Source organism: Mytilus californianus, unplaced genomic scaffold (genome assembly GCF_021869535.1).
Source record: "Mytilus californianus isolate M0D057914Y unplaced genomic scaffold, xbMytCali1.0.p SCAF_3, whole genome shotgun sequence".
In the NCBI taxonomy this organism is placed as follows: domain Eukaryota; kingdom Metazoa; phylum Mollusca; class Bivalvia; order Mytilida; family Mytilidae; genus Mytilus; species Mytilus californianus.
Genome location: NW_026262679.1, coordinates 118553144 through 118568807, shown reverse-complemented (window position 1 = coordinate 118568807; position 15664 = coordinate 118553144). Strand labels below are relative to the sequence as shown.

At 29.4% G+C, this 15664-nt stretch overlaps 1 protein-coding gene and 1 long non-coding RNA gene across 5 annotated transcripts in view; one reads left to right on the top strand and one right to left on the bottom strand.

The window, feature by feature from the left end:
* Window positions 1–15664, top strand: part of LOC127735951 (scavenger receptor cysteine-rich domain superfamily protein-like) — a 133625-nt gene that overhangs the window by 66690 nt on the left and 51271 nt on the right. The window lies entirely within an intron of this gene.
* LOC127735962 (uncharacterized) overlaps window positions 1–15664 on the bottom strand; it is a 56616-nt gene that overhangs the window by 24197 nt on the left and 16755 nt on the right. The window contains exons 11-23 of the long non-coding RNA XR_007998667.1: window positions 11234–11313; window positions 10852–10927; window positions 9259–10560; window positions 5206–5282; window positions 4827–4902; window positions 4451–4520; window positions 3890–3957; window positions 3513–3588; window positions 3127–3206; window positions 2745–2820; window positions 1152–2453; window positions 773–848; window positions 345–466 (exon numbers count right to left, since the gene is read on the bottom strand). This is a non-coding gene — a long non-coding RNA (uncharacterized LOC127735962). The remainder of the gene's footprint in view (window positions 1–344; window positions 467–772; window positions 849–1151; window positions 2454–2744; window positions 2821–3126; window positions 3207–3512; window positions 3589–3889; window positions 3958–4450; window positions 4521–4826; window positions 4903–5205; window positions 5283–9258; window positions 10561–10851; window positions 10928–11233; window positions 11314–15664) is intronic.

The window sequence follows — 15664 nt, the reverse complement described above, 5'->3', positions numbered from 1 at the left end:
ATTTATAATTACTATACATTCCATTAAAAATATATTTCATTACAGTATATATTTGAAGAAATTTTTTTTGAGACCAATTTGTAATAAAGTTTCAAATTGGTTGATAATGAAATAGAGCCAGACAAAAAACTAAATACATTTTACCATAAACACAAGTTTTCATCATACTATGTAATCAGCTCTGCTGGGGGATCTGCTTTTACGAGATTAGCGTCCATTAAATTCATCAATGTTATATCAAAATCTGAAGTTTGCTCTCTGCAGAGGTCTGCTTTTACGAGACCCATTTTAACATAAAGCATCTTTTTGTCAAACTGTTCAGGAAAAAAACGGATTTTTATTACCTAACAAACATAAACATAGTTTTAAGAACAATTGTAATGACCAAATACCTACATGTGCAACATCCTAATGTGTGAAAGCATCTTTCATGGTATAGGAGTGTTACATATTTAGACTGTATAATCTGTAACAAAAACAAAAATTATTAATTAGTTTCTGCTTTAAATCCAGACTTTTTGCTGTTGCAATCAATTCAGAAAATAATGTGATGCATGTTTTATGTTCAATCCCAAATTAGAGAAAAGTATATAATTACAATTACGATACATTCTTATTAAAATATTCAGCATTAGAGTATAAATTGAATGAAAGAAATTTTAGACCAATTTGTTAAAAAGCTTCAATCTGTTGTTTCAGGCAAAAACTGATTTTTATTACCTAACAAGTATAAATATAGTTTTAAGGAAAATTGTAATGACCAAATACCTACATGTGACTTATCCTAATGTGCATCTGCAATGGAAGCATCTTTCATGGTATAGGAGTCTTACATATTTAGGCTGTATCTGTAATGAAAACAAAAAAATATACATTTATATCAGCTTTCAATCCAGACTATTTGCTGTTGCAATCAATTCAGAAATTAATGTGATGCATGATGTATGTCAAATCTTGAATTGGAGACAAGAATTTTTACAATCACTATACATTCTTATTAAAATATATCTCATTAGTGAATATTTCAATAAATGAAATGTAGGACCAATTTGTAATAACATTTCAAGCTGTTGTTCCAGGAAAAACTGATTTTTATTACCTAACAAATATAAACATAGTTTTAAGAACAATTGTTATGAATAAATACTTACATGTGACTAATCCTAATGTGCTCTCTGCAATGGAAGCATCTTTCATGGTATAGGAGTCTTACATATTTAGGCTGTATCTGTTAACAAAAACAAATATTTTAAATTAGTTTCAGCTTCAAAATCAAAGCTATTTGCTGTTGCAATCAATTCAGAAATTAATGTTATGCATGTTTGATGTCAAATCCTAAATTGGAGACGTATATTTACAATAACTATACATTCTTATTAAAATATACTTCATTAGGATATAAATAGGAATAAAAGAAATTTTAGACCAATTTGTTATAAAGCTTCAATCCGTTGTTTCAGTGAAAACTGATTTTTAATGCCTAACAAATACTAGAGGCTTCAAGGAGCCTGTGTTGCTCACCTGATATTTTTATTTACAATGATGCATGAAATAATGCAACCGTTATACATTTGCTTTAGTTCAGAGATACAAGTCAAAAACTGCATTTTCCCCCTAAGTTCTACTTTTAGCCATGTCTGACATGTTTGTTGGCAGGCAGGGTCATCGGACACATTTTTTAAACTAGATACCCCAGTGATGATTGTGGCCAAGTTTGGTTAAATTTGTCTCAGTTGTTTCAGGAGAGAAGATTTTTGTAAAAGACTACAAAAATTTACGAATAATTGTTAAATTTGACTTTAAAGGGCAATAACTCCTTATGGGGTCAATTGACCATATTGGTCATGTTGACTTATTTGTAGATCTGCCTTTGCTGAACATTATTGCTGTTTACAGTTTATCTCTATCTATAATAATATTCAAGATAACAAAAAAAACTGCAAAATTTCCTTAAAATTACTAATTCAGGGGCAGCAACCCAACAACGGCTTGTCTGATTCATCTGAAAATTTCAGGGCAGATAGATCTTAACCTGATAAACATTTTTACCAATTATCAGATTTGTTCTAAATGCTTTAGTTTCAGAGATATATGCCAAAAACTGCATTTTACCCCTATGTTCTATTTTTAGCCAAGTCGGCCATCTTGGTTGGCAGGCGGGGTCATCGGACACATTTTTTAAACTAGATACCCTAGTGATGATTGTGGCCAAGTTTGGTTAAATTTTGCCCAGTAGTTTCAGGAGAAGATTTTTGTATTAACGGACGACGACAACGGACGCCAAGTGATGAGAAAAGCTCACCTGGCCCAAACCATAGGGGCCAGGTGAGCTAATAAACCTAGTTTAAAGAAAAAATTGTAATGAATAAATACCTACATGTGACTAATCCTAATGTGCTATCTACAATGAAACCATATTCATTGTCGAAGAGTGTAACATATTTAGGCTGTATCTGTAATAAAAACAAAAATTGAAAATTAGTTTCAGCTTTAAATAGGGAATATTTGCTGTTGCAATCAATTCAGAAATTAATGTGATGCATGTTTTATGCCAAATCCTAAATTGGAGACTAGTCTAGAATATTTACAATTACTTAACTTATTACAGTAAATATTTGAATAAAAGAAATGTTCGACAAATTTGTAATAAAATTTCAAATTGTTGTTCAAGGGGAAAACTGATTTTTGTTACCCAACACATATAAAAAGAGTTAAAAGTACAATTATAATGACAAAATACCTACATGATACGAATCTTCGTGTGCTATATACCATGAAAGCATCTTCATTGTCTAGGAGTGTAACATATTTAGGCTGTATCTATAACAAAACCAAATCATCAATTAGTATCAACTTCAAATAGAGACTATTGGCTGTTGCAATTAATTCAAAATTAATATGATGCATTTTTTATGACAAATCCTAATTTGAAGACAAGTATATAAACAATTTCTATACATTATCATTAATATAATCTTCATAAGAGTATAAATTTGAAAAGAAATTTTAAACCAATTTGTAATCAAATCTAATTTAAGCTGCTGTTCCAGGGAAAACGGATTTTTGTTACCTGCAAACCATATAAACATAGTTTTTAAAGTACAATTAAAAATACCAAATACCTACATGCTACGTATCCAGATGTGTGATCAATCTACCATGAAACCATCTTCATTGTCTAGGAGTGTAACATATTTAGGCTGTATCTATAACAAAACCAAATCATCAATTAGTATCAGCTTCAAATAGAGACTATTGGCTGTTGCAACAATTATAAAATAAATGTCACTCATATTTTATGTTAAATCCTAAATTGGACACAAGAATATTTACAATTACTACGCATTCATGTTAAAATTTACTTCACTAGATTATAAATTTGAACAAAAGAAATATGTACACTAATTTGAAATAAAATTTTATTTAAGCTGTTGTTCCAGGGTAAACTGATATTTATTACCCAACACATATAAACATAGTCTAAAGTACAATTGTAATGACTAAATACCTACACGTTAAACATCCTAATGTGCCATCTACCATGAAACCATCTTCATTGTGTGGGAGTGGAACATATCTGGACCGTATCTGTTACAAAAGAAAAAATATAAATTAGCATCAGCTTTAGATAGAGAATATTTAATGGCTGTTGAAAAAAATAAAAAATTAATGTGATTCATGTTTTATGTCAAATTTTAAATTACGGACACTTAATTTACAACTACTCTTTCATTCTTATTAAAATATCACATTTGAAATTCGAATAAAAGATATTTTAGACCAATTTGTAATATAATTTTAAGCTATTGTTTCAGTGAAAACAGATTTTTATTGACTTCCAAATATTAACATAGTTTTTTAAGTACAATTGTAATGACCAAATACTTACATGTTGACTCTTCCTATATGCCATGAATCCATCTTCTCTGTGTAGGAGTGCAACATATTTAGATGTATCTTTAACAAAAACTATAAATTAATATCAGCTTTAAATACAGACTATTTGCTGTTGCAATTTTTTCAGAATTTAATCTTTTGCATGTTGGACAAGAATATTTATAATTACTATACATTCCATTAAAAATATATTTCATTACAGTATATATTTGAAGAAATTTTTTTTGAGACCAATTTGTAATAAAGTTTCAAATTGGTTGATAATGAAATAGAGCCAGACAAAAAACTAAATACATTTTACCATAAACACAAGTTTTCATCATACTATGTAATCAGCTCTGCTGGGGGATCTGCTTTTACGAGATTAGCGTCCATTAAATTCATCAATGTTATATCAAAATCTGAAGTTTGCTCTCTGCAGAGGTCTGCTTTTACGAGACCCATTTTAACATAAAGCATCTTTTTGTCAAACTGTTCAGGAAAAAAACGGATTTTTATTACCTAACAAACATAAACATAGTTTTAAGAACAATTGTAATGACCAAATACCTACATGTGCAACATCCTAATGTGTGAAAGCATCTTTCATGGTATAGGAGTGTTACATATTTAGACTGTATAATCTGTAACAAAAACAAAAATTATTAATTAGTTTCTGCTTTAAATCCAGACTTTTTGCTGTTGCAATCAATTCAGAAAATAATGTGATGCATGTTTTATGTTCAATCCCAAATTAGAGAAAAGTATATAATTACAATTACGATACATTCTTATTAAAATATTCAGCATTAGAGTATAAATTGAATGAAAGAAATTTTAGACCAATTTGTTAAAAAGCTTCAATCTGTTGTTTCAGGCAAAAACTGATTTTTATTACCTAACAAGTATAAATATAGTTTTAAGGAAAATTGTAATGACCAAATACCTACATGTGACTTATCCTAATGTGCATCTGCAATGGAAGCATCTTTCATGGTATAGGAGTCTTACATATTTAGGCTGTATCTGTAATGAAAACAAAAAAATATACATTTATATCAGCTTTCAATCCAGACTATTTGCTGTTGCAATCAATTCAGAAATTAATGTGATGCATGATGTATGTCAAATCTTGAATTGGAGACAAGAATTTTTACAATCACTATACATTCTTATTAAAATATATCTCATTAGTGAATATTTCAATAAATGAAATGTAGGACCAATTTGTAATAACATTTCAAGCTGTTGTTCCAGGAAAAACTGATTTTTATTACCTAACAAATATAAACATAGTTTTAAGAACAATTGTTATGAATAAATACTTACATGTGACTAATCCTAATGTGCTCTCTGCAATGGAAGCATCTTTCATGGTATAGGAGTCTTACATATTTAGGCTGTATCTGTTAACAAAAACAAATATTTTAAATTAGTTTCAGCTTCAAAATCAAAGCTATTTGCTGTTGCAATCAATTCAGAAATTAATGTTATGCATGTTTGATGTCAAATCCTAAATTGGAGACGTATATTTACAATAACTATACATTCTTATTAAAATATACTTCATTAGGATATAAATAGGAATAAAAGAAATTTTAGACCAATTTGTTATAAAGCTTCAATCCGTTGTTTCAGTGAAAACTGATTTTTAATGCCTAACAAATACTAGAGGCTTCAAGGAGCCTGTGTTGCTCACCTGATATTTTTATTTACAATGATGCATGAAATAATGCAACCGTTATACATTTGCTTTAGTTCAGAGATACAAGTCAAAAACTGCATTTTCCCCCTAAGTTCTACTTTTAGCCATGTCTGACATGTTTGTTGGCAGGCAGGGTCATCGGACACATTTTTTAAACTAGATACCCCAGTGATGATTGTGGCCAAGTTTGGTTAAATTTGTCTCAGTTGTTTCAGGAGAGAAGATTTTTGTAAAAGACTACAAAAATTTACGAATAATTGTTAAATTTGACTTTAAAGGGCAATAACTCCTTATGGGGTCAATTGACCATATTGGTCATGTTGACTTATTTGTAGATCTGCCTTTGCTGAACATTATTGCTGTTTACAGTTTATCTCTATCTATAATAATATTCAAGATAACAAAAAAAACTGCAAAATTTCCTTAAAATTACTAATTCAGGGGCAGCAACCCAACAACGGCTTGTCTGATTCATCTGAAAATTTCAGGGCAGATAGATCTTAACCTGATAAACATTTTTACCAATTATCAGATTTGTTCTAAATGCTTTAGTTTCAGAGATATATGCCAAAAACTGCATTTACCCCTATGTTCTATTTTTAGCCAAGTCGGCCATCTTGGTTGGCAGGCGGGGTCATCGGACACATTTTTTAAACTAGATACCCTAGTGATGATTGTGGCCAAGTTTGGTTAAATTTTGCCCAGTAGTTTCAGGAGAAGATTTTTGTATTAACGGACGACGACAACGGACGCCAAGTGATGAGAAAAGCTCACCTGGCCCAAACCATAGGGGCCAGGTGAGCTAATAAACCTAGTTTAAAGAAAAAATTGTAATGAATAAATACCTACATGTGACTAATCCTAATGTGCTATCTACAATGAAACCATATTCATTGTCGAAGAGTGTAACATATTTAGGCTGTATCTGTAATAAAAACAAAAATTGAAAATTAGTTTCAGCTTTAAATAGGGAATATTTGCTGTTGCAATCAATTCAGAAATTAATGTGATGCATGTTTTATGCCAAATCCTAAATTGGAGACTAGTCTAGAATATTTACAATTACTTAACTTATTACAGTAAATATTTGAATAAAAGAAATGTTCGACAAATTTGTAATAAAATTTCAAATTGTTGTTCAAGGGGAAAACTGATTTTTGTTACCCAACACATATAAAAAGAGTTAAAAGTACAATTATAATGACAAAATACCTACATGATACGAATCTTCGTGTGCTATATACCATGAAAGCATCTTCATTGTCTAGGAGTGTAACATATTTAGGCTGTATCTATAACAAAACCAAATCATCAATTAGTATCAACTTCAAATAGAGACTATTGGCTGTTGCAATTAATTCAAAATTAATATGATGCATTTTTTATGACAAATCCTAATTTGAAGACAAGTATATAAACAATTTCTATACATTATCATTAATATAATCTTCATAAGAGTATAAATTTGAAAAGAAATTTTAAACCAATTTGTAATCAAATCTAATTTAAGCTGCTGTTCCAGGGAAAACGGATTTTTGTTACCTGCAAACCATATAAACATAGTTTTTAAAGTACAATTAAAAATACCAAATACCTACATGCTACGTATCCAGATGTGTGATCAATCTACCATGAAACCATCTTCATTGTCTAGGAGTGTAACATATTTAGGCTGTATCTATAACAAAACCAAATCATCAATTAGTATCAGCTTCAAATAGAGACTATTGGCTGTTGCAACAATTATAAAATAAATGTCACTCATATTTTATGTTAAATCCTAAATTGGACACAAGAATATTTACAATTACTACGCATTCATGTTAAAATTTACTTCACTAGATTATAAATTTGAACAAAAGAAATATGTACACTAATTTGAAATAAAATTTTATTTAAGCTGTTGTTCCAGGGTAAACTGATATTTATTACCCAACACATATAAACATAGTCTAAAGTACAATTGTAATGACTAAATACCTACACGTTAAACATCCTAATGTGCCATCTACCATGAAACCATCTTCATTGTGTGGGAGTGGAACATATCTGGACCGTATCTGTTACAAAAGAAAAAATATAAATTAGCATCAGCTTTAGATAGAGAATATTTAATGGCTGTTGAAAAAAATAAAAAATTAATGTGATTCATGTTTTATGTCAAATTTTAAATTACGGACACTTAATTTACAACTACTCTTTCATTCTTATTAAAATATCACATTTGAAATTCGAATAAAAGATATTTTAGACCAATTTGTAATATAATTTTAAGCTATTGTTTCAGTGAAAACAGATTTTTATTGACTTCCAAATATTAACATAGTTTTTTAAGTACAATTGTAATGACCAAATACTTACATGTTGACTCTTCCTATATGCCATGAATCCATCTTCTCTGTGTAGGAGTGCAACATATTTAGATGTATCTTTAACAAAAACTATAAATTAATATCAGCTTTAAATACAGACTATTTGCTGTTGCAATTTTTTCAGAATTTAATCTTTTGCATGTTGGACAAGAATATTTATAATTACTATACATTCCATTAAAAATATATTTCATTACAGTATATATTTGAAGAAATTTTTTTTGAGACCAATTTGTAATAAAGTTTCAAATTGGTTGATAATGAAATAGAGCCAGACAAAAAACTAAATACATTTTACCATAAACACAAGTTTTCATCATACTATGTAATCAGCTCTGCTGGGGGATCTGCTTTTACGAGATTAGCGTCCATTAAATTCATCAATGTTATATCAAAATCTGAAGTTTGCTCTCTGCAGAGGTCTGCTTTTACGAGACCCATTTTAACATAAAGCATCTTTTTGTCAAACTGTTCAGGAAAAAAACGGATTTTTATTACCTAACAAACATAAACATAGTTTTAAGAACAATTGTAATGACCAAATACCTACATGTGCAACATCCTAATGTGTGAAAGCATCTTTCATGGTATAGGAGTGTTACATATTTAGACTGTATAATCTGTAACAAAAACAAAAATTATTAATTAGTTTCTGCTTTAAATCCAGACTTTTTGCTGTTGCAATCAATTCAGAAAATAATGTGATGCATGTTTTATGTTCAATCCCAAATTAGAGAAAAGTATATAATTACAATTACGATACATTCTTATTAAAATATTCAGCATTAGAGTATAAATTGAATGAAAGAAATTTTAGACCAATTTGTTAAAAAGCTTCAATCTGTTGTTTCAGGCAAAAACTGATTTTTATTACCTAACAAGTATAAATATAGTTTTAAGGAAAATTGTAATGACCAAATACCTACATGTGACTTATCCTAATGTGCATCTGCAATGGAAGCATCTTTCATGGTATAGGAGTCTTACATATTTAGGCTGTATCTGTAATGAAAACAAAAAAATATACATTTATATCAGCTTTCAATCCAGACTATTTGCTGTTGCAATCAATTCAGAAATTAATGTGATGCATGATGTATGTCAAATCTTGAATTGGAGACAAGAATTTTTACAATCACTATACATTCTTATTAAAATATATCTCATTAGTGAATATTTCAATAAATGAAATGTAGGACCAATTTGTAATAACATTTCAAGCTGTTGTTCCAGGAAAAACTGATTTTTATTACCTAACAAATATAAACATAGTTTTAAGAACAATTGTTATGAATAAATACTTACATGTGACTAATCCTAATGTGCTCTCTGCAATGGAAGCATCTTTCATGGTATAGGAGTCTTACATATTTAGGCTGTATCTGTTAACAAAAACAAATATTTTAAATTAGTTTCAGCTTCAAAATCAAAGCTATTTGCTGTTGCAATCAATTCAGAAATTAATGTTATGCATGTTTGATGTCAAATCCTAAATTGGAGACGTATATTTACAATAACTATACATTCTTATTAAAATATACTTCATTAGGATATAAATAGGAATAAAAGAAATTTTAGACCAATTTGTTATAAAGCTTCAATCCGTTGTTTCAGTGAAAACTGATTTTTAATGCCTAACAAATACTAGAGGCTTCAAGGAGCCTGTGTTGCTCACCTGATATTTTTATTTACAATGATGCATGAAATAATGCAACCGTTATACATTTGCTTTAGTTCAGAGATACAAGTCAAAAACTGCATTTTCCCCCTAAGTTCTACTTTTAGCCATGTCTGACATGTTTGTTGGCAGGCAGGGTCATCGGACACATTTTTTAAACTAGATACCCCAGTGATGATTGTGGCCAAGTTTGGTTAAATTTGTCTCAGTTGTTTCAGGAGAGAAGATTTTTGTAAAAGACTACAAAAATTTACGAATAATTGTTAAATTTGACTTTAAAGGGCAATAACTCCTTATGGGGTCAATTGACCATATTGGTCATGTTGACTTATTTGTAGATCTGCCTTTGCTGAACATTATTGCTGTTTACAGTTTATCTCTATCTATAATAATATTCAAGATAACAAAAAAAACTGCAAAATTTCCTTAAAATTACTAATTCAGGGGCAGCAACCCAACAACGGCTTGTCTGATTCATCTGAAAATTTCAGGGCAGATAGATCTTAACCTGATAAACATTTTTACCAATTATCAGATTTGTTCTAAATGCTTTAGTTTCAGAGATATATGCCAAAAACTGCATTTTACCCCTATGTTCTATTTTTAGCCAAGTCGGCCATCTTGGTTGGCAGGCGGGGTCATCGGACACATTTTTTAAACTAGATACCCTAGTGATGATTGTGGCCAAGTTTGGTTAAATTTTGCCCAGTAGTTTCAGGAGAAGATTTTTGTATTAACGGACGACGACAACGGACGCCAAGTGATGAGAAAAGCTCACCTGGCCCAAACCATAGGGGCCAGGTGAGCTAATAAACCTAGTTTAAAGAAAAAATTGTAATGAATAAATACCTACATGTGACTAATCCTAATGTGCTATCTACAATGAAACCATATTCATTGTCGAAGAGTGTAACATATTTAGGCTGTATCTGTAATAAAAACAAAAATTGAAAATTAGTTTCAGCTTTAAATAGGGAATATTTGCTGTTGCAATCAATTCAGAAATTAATGTGATGCATGTTTTATGCCAAATCCTAAATTGGAGACTAGTCTAGAATATTTACAATTACTTAACTTATTACAGTAAATATTTGAATAAAAGAAATGTTCGACAAATTTGTAATAAAATTTCAAATTGTTGTTCAAGGGGAAAACTGATTTTTGTTACCCAACACATATAAAAAGAGTTAAAAGTACAATTATAATGACAAAATACCTACATGATACGAATCTTCGTGTGCTATATACCATGAAAGCATCTTCATTGTCTAGGAGTGTAACATATTTAGGCTGTATCTATAACAAAACCAAATCATCAATTAGTATCAACTTCAAATAGAGACTATTGGCTGTTGCAATTAATTCAAAATTAATATGATGCATTTTTTATGACAAATCCTAATTTGAAGACAAGTATATAAACAATTTCTATACATTATCATTAATATAATCTTCATAAGAGTATAAATTTGAAAAGAAATTTTAAACCAATTTGTAATCAAATCTAATTTAAGCTGCTGTTCCAGGGAAAACGGATTTTTGTTACCTGCAAACCATATAAACATAGTTTTTAAAGTACAATTAAAAATACCAAATACCTACATGCTACGTATCCAGATGTGTGATCAATCTACCATGAAACCATCTTCATTGTCTAGGAGTGTAACATATTTAGGCTGTATCTATAACAAAACCAAATCATCAATTAGTATCAGCTTCAAATAGAGACTATTGGCTGTTGCAACAATTATAAAATAAATGTCACTCATATTTTATGTTAAATCCTAAATTGGACACAAGAATATTTACAATTACTACGCATTCATGTTAAAATTTACTTCACTAGATTATAAATTTGAACAAAAGAAATATGTACACTAATTTGAAATAAAATTTTATTTAAGCTGTTGTTCCAGGGTAAACTGATATTTATTACCCAACACATATAAACATAGTCTAAAGTACAATTGTAATGACTAAATACCTACACGTTAAACATCCTAATGTGCCATCTACCATGAAACCATCTTCATTGTGTGGGAGTGGAACATATCTGGACCGTATCTGTTACAAAAGAAAAAATATAAATTAGCATCAGCTTTAGATAGAGAATATTTAATGGCTGTTGAAAAAAATAAAAAATTAATGTGATTCATGTTTTATGTCAAATTTTAAATTACGGACACTTAATTTACAACTACTCTTTCATTCTTATTAAAATATCACATTTGAAATTCGAATAAAAGATATTTTAGACCAATTTGTAATATAATTTTAAGCTATTGTTTCAGTGAAAACAGATTTTTATTGACTTCCAAATATTAACATAGTTTTTTAAGTACAATTGTAATGACCAAATACTTACATGTTGACTCTTCCTATATGCCATGAATCCATCTTCTCTGTGTAGGAGTGCAACATATTTAGATGTATCTTTAACAAAAACTATAAATTAATATCAGCTTTAAATACAGACTATTTGCTGTTGCAATTTTTTCAGAATTTAATCTTTTGCATGTTGGACAAGAATATTTATAATTACTATACATTCCATTAAAAATATATTTCATTACAGTATATATTTGAAGAAATTTTTTTTGAGACCAATTTGTAATAAAGTTTCAAATTGGTTGATAATGAAATAGAGCCAGACAAAAAACTAAATACATTTTACCATAAACACAAGTTTTCATCATACTATGTAATCAGCTCTGCTGGGGGATCTGCTTTTACGAGATTAGCGTCCATTAAATTCATCAATGTTATATCAAAATCTGAAGTTTGCTCTCTGCAGAGGTCTGCTTTTACGAGACCCATTTTAACATAAAGCATCTTTTTGTCAAACTGTTCAGGAAAAAACGGATTTTTATTACCTAACAAACATAAACATAGTTTTAAGAACAATTGTAATGACCAAATACCTACATGTGCAACATCCTAATGTGTGAAAGCATCTTTCATGGTATAGGAGTGTTACATATTTAGACTGTATAATCTGTAACAAAAACAAAAATTATTAATTAGTTTCTGCTTTAAATCCAGACTTTTTGCTGTTGCAATCAATTCAGAAAATAATGTGATGCATGTTTTATGTTCAATCCCAAATTAGAGAAAAGTATATAATTACAATTACTATACATTCTTATTAAAATATTCAGCATTAGAGTATAAATTGAATGAAAGAAATTTTAGACCAATTTGTTAAAAAGCTTCAATCTGTTGTTTCAGGCAAAAACTGATTTTTATTACCTAACAAGTATAAATATAGTTTTAAGGAAAATTGTAATGACCAAATACCTACATGTGACTTATCCTAATGTGCATCTGCAATGGAAGCATCTTTCATGGTATAGGAGTCTTACATATTTAGGCTGTATCTGTAATGAAAACAAAAAAATATACATTTATATCAGCTTTCAATCCAGACTATTTGCTGTTGCAATCAATTCAGAAATTAATGTGATGCATGATGTATGTCAAATCTTGAATTGGAGACAAGAATTTTTACAATCACTATACATTCTTATTAAAATATATCTCATTAGTGAATATTTCAATAAATGAAATGTAGGACCAATTTGTAATAACATTTCAAGCTGTTGTTCCAGGAAAAACTGATTTTTATTACCTAACAAATATAAACATAGTTTTAAGAACAATTGTTATGAATAAATACTTACATGTGACTAATCCTAATGTGCTCTCTGCAATGGAAGCATCTTTCATGGTATAGGAGTCTTACATATTTAGGCTGTATCTGTTAACAAAAACAAATATTTTAAATTAGTTTCAGCTTCAAAATCAAAGCTATTTGCTGTTGCAATCAATTCAGAAATTAATGTTATGCATGTTTGATGTCAAATCCTAAATTGGAGACGTATATTTACAATAACTATACATTCTTATTAAAATATACTTCATTAGGATATAAATAGGAATAAAAGAAATTTTAGACCAATTTGTTATAAAGCTTCAATCTGTTGTTTCAGTGAAAACTGATTTTTAATGCCTAACAAATACTAGAGGCTTCAAGGAGCCTGTGTTGCTCACCTGATATTTTTATTTACAATGATGCATGAAATAATGCAACCGTTATACATTTGCTTTAGTTCAGAGATACAAGTCAAAAACTGCATTTTCCCCCTAAGTTCTACTTTTAGCCATGTCTGACATGTTTGTTGGCAGGCAGGGTCATCGGACACATTTTTTAAACTAGATACCCCAGTGATGATTGTGGCCAAGTTTGGTTAAATTTGTCTCAGTTGTTTCAGGAGAGAAGATTTTTGTAAAAGACTACAAAAATTTACGAATAATTGTTAAATTTGACTTTAAAGGGCAATAACTCCTTATGGGGTCAATTGACCATATTGGTCATGTTGACTTATTTGTAGATCTGCCTTTGCTGAACATTATTGCTGTTTACAGTTTATCTCTATCTATAATAATATTCAAGATAACAAAAAAAACTGCAAAATTTCCTTAAAATTACTAATTCAGGGGCAGCAACCCAACAACGGCTTGTCTGATTCATCTGAAAATTTCAGGGCAGATAGATCTTAACCTTATAAACATTTTTACCAATTATCAGATTTGTTCTAAATGCTTTAGTTTCAGAGATATATGCCAAAAACTGCATTTTACCCCTATGTTCTATTTTTAGCCAAGTCGGCCATCTTGGTTGGCAGGCGGGGTCATCTGACACATTTTTTAAACTAGATACCCTAGTGATGATTGTGGCCAAGTTTGGTTAAATTTTGCCCAGTAGTTTCAGGAGAAGATTTTTGTATTAACGGACGACGACAACGGACGCCAAGTGATGAGAAAAGCTCACCTGGCCCAAACCATAGGGGCCAGGTGAGCTAATAAACCTAGTTTAAAGAAAAAATTGTAATGAATAAATACCTACATGTGACTAATCCTAATGTGCTATCTACAATGAAACCATATTCATTGTCGAAGAGTGTAACATATTTAGGCTGTATCTGTAATAAAAACAAAAATTGAAAATTAGTTTCAGCTTTAAATAGGGAATATTTGCTGTTGCAATCAATTCAGAAATTAATGTGATGCATGTTTTATGCCAAATCCTAAATTGGAGACTAGTCTAGAATATTTACAATTACTTAACTTATTACAGTAAATATTTGAATAAAAGAAATGTTCGACAAATTTGTAATAAAATTTCAAATTGTTGTTCAAGGGGAAAACTGATTTTTGTTACCCAACACATATAAAAAGAGTTAAAAGTACAATTATAATGACAAAATACCTACATGATACGAATCTTCGTGTGCTATATACCATGAAAGCATCTTCATTGTCTAGGAGTGTAACATATTTAGGCTGTATCTATAACAAAACCAAATCATCAATTAGTATCAACTTCAAATAGAGACTATTGGCTGTTGCAATTAATTCAAAATTAATATGATGCATTTTTTATGACAAATCCTAATTTGAAGACAAGTATATAAACAATTTCTATACATTATCATTAATATAATCTTCATAAGAGTATAAATTTGAAAAGAAATTTTAAACCAATTTGTAATCAAATCTAATTTAAGCTGCTGTTCCAGGGAAAACGGATTTTTGTTACCTGCAAACCATATAAACATAGTTTTTAAAGTACAATTAAAAATACCAAATACCTACATGCTACGTATCCAGATGTGTGATCAATCTACCATGAAAGCATCTTCATTGTCTAGGAGTGTAACATATTTAGGCTGTATCTATAACAAAACCAAATCATCAATTAGTATCAGCTTCAAATAGAGACTATTGGCTGTTGCAACAATTATAAAATAAATGTCACTCATATTTTATGTTAAATCCTAAATTGGACACAAGAATATTTACAATTACTACGCATTCATGTTAAAATTTACTTCACTAGATTATAAATTTGAACAAAAGAAATATGTACACTAATTTGAAATAAAATTTTATTTAAGCTGTTGTTCCAGGGTAAACTGATATTTATTACCCAACACATATAAACATAGTCTAAAGTACAATTGTAATGACTAA